The sequence below is a fragment of the Ambystoma mexicanum genome, chromosome 2q (genome assembly GCF_040938575.1).
Source record: "Ambystoma mexicanum isolate Mex_15411 chromosome 2q, UKY_AmexF1_1, whole genome shotgun sequence".
NCBI lineage: Eukaryota > Metazoa > Chordata > Amphibia > Caudata > Ambystomatidae > Ambystoma > Ambystoma mexicanum.
Window position 1 is genome coordinate 20,998,089 of NC_090924.1, and position 1,777 is coordinate 20,999,865.

Genomic DNA, 1,777 nt, shown 5'->3' on the forward strand with positions numbered 1-1,777 from the left:
TCTACCCCCCTAACTGCCTGGGTGTTGCCTCCTGTAGCCACAGAATTGTTTTGGCACACTTGGACTCTCTAGGGTTGGACTGCTTGGCTGGCCTCAGCTACATTTTTAAGCAATTGTGTTCCACCTGCATATGACCGTGTTAAAGGTATGCCTTCTCGGGGAGGGTCCCCTTATGTGGGTGGCTACCCGCTCCAAGCAGAGCAAAGTCCAAGAATCATGGCAGCTCACTAGTGGTCAGATCAGATTGGAAGGTCAGACGGATGCAGGTACAATGCTTCCCCCATTGCCACCCTACAGCAGATGCGGCTACCAGTTTATCCTGAGAGTGGCATGTGCGTGTCTCAAAGATTGAGCCATACATGTGTTGGTACACACAGCCAGTTCAGTGACACTTCATATGGCTCATTGAATTAGTGATGGTTCCTTTGATGGCCCATCGGTTACCTGGACAACAGTGGTAAATATACTGCAAATACATGCCCACAAATGCTGACCTCCCAGGATGCGTGCATTTATCAAACTAAGACAAATCCTACACTGCACTTCCGCTTTGGTGACTGCAGCTTAGCTTAGTTAGATGGCACATACCTGTGATGGCAACAATACATTCTGATGTCTGCCTTATCATCTTCTGATACCTATCATGGTGATCAAAGGTAAGGGCGAATCTGGATACACTTCTAGAGAGGGAGTCTGAGAAACAGTTACCACATCCAAGGAAGGTAGTATGCATGCAAATTACCCACTTCCACTTTGGATATGTAGTGATGGAAATTAACAATACAGGACTCTTTTGAAGCCCTGCAATTGGAATGTATACATTACAAATCCTTTAACAAGGATTCATTGCAGGGCAAGTCTGGTGCCAGCAGCTGCATTCATTCCAGCTCGAATAGCGTATGTTAAAATTACAGCATGTAAAAGGCCTGTAGTTGGATCTTGTGATTGAGATGGCAGCCTGGTGCAAGGCACGCTAATGCCTGTCCCATCCCCTGCCTCTGTCGCTGTGGGAGGCTGGGTCGTGCTGCCACAGAGGATGGGGGCAGGCTTCATGTGGTGAGTGCCTGGAACACATTTGTTCTGAACCACAATGCTCTTGGTCGGCTCCCAAGTTGCCATGCAGCTAGGGCAGGTGGCGCAGCCTCCCCCAGCCTCTCCTGAACTAGCAGCTTCAGGGCGACGTCTGGATAAATGAATGTTGTATTTGACTCTTGTACACGGATCACTTGGCTCTCGGGTTGTTGACGAACGTAGCTAGCTACAATGATTAGTGTGATTTGCAGGACACATTGATCATTGTCACTTTGAACACACTTTTCAGCACCAGGATCCTGATGCTATGCCTATCTAAGGGTCACTTGAAGTTCAATCGCCCAAGGACCATGCATGGAGTGCAACTGGGCATGTCGCAGGCACCCCATTCCTGTTATTCCCTCATTGTGAAACCCGATCAGCACCATGGACCTAGCACAGAGGCTTGTTGTCAGCGCCTTCTGACCACCCTGTTTGCACCCTCATGGGCTGGGAGAGCCAGGCAAACAGCATGCAACTGGTGGAGGCAGTGGTGGTAATATAATCACCACAATGCACATTCCCCTAACCCGGGACAGACGGCATTCCACAGCTGCCTGCACCAGACAGGCCTGAGGTGCAGACCTCACAACCATGTCTGTCAGGCAAACTCTCGGCTGGTGGGCTTTGGAGCAGATCTGGAGAGCACACACCCGACCACGCCAGAGGCACCATGCTGGGGCAAACCCCACAAGAGCCACAAACT

General features: G+C 50.3%; 1 pseudogene; it reads left to right on the forward strand.

The window, feature by feature from the left end:
• Positions 1–1,206: 1,206 nt before the first annotated feature.
• LOC138570384 (5.8S ribosomal RNA) lies at positions 1,207–1,357 on the forward strand (annotated as a pseudogene).
• Positions 1,358–1,777: the final 420 nt, after the last annotated feature.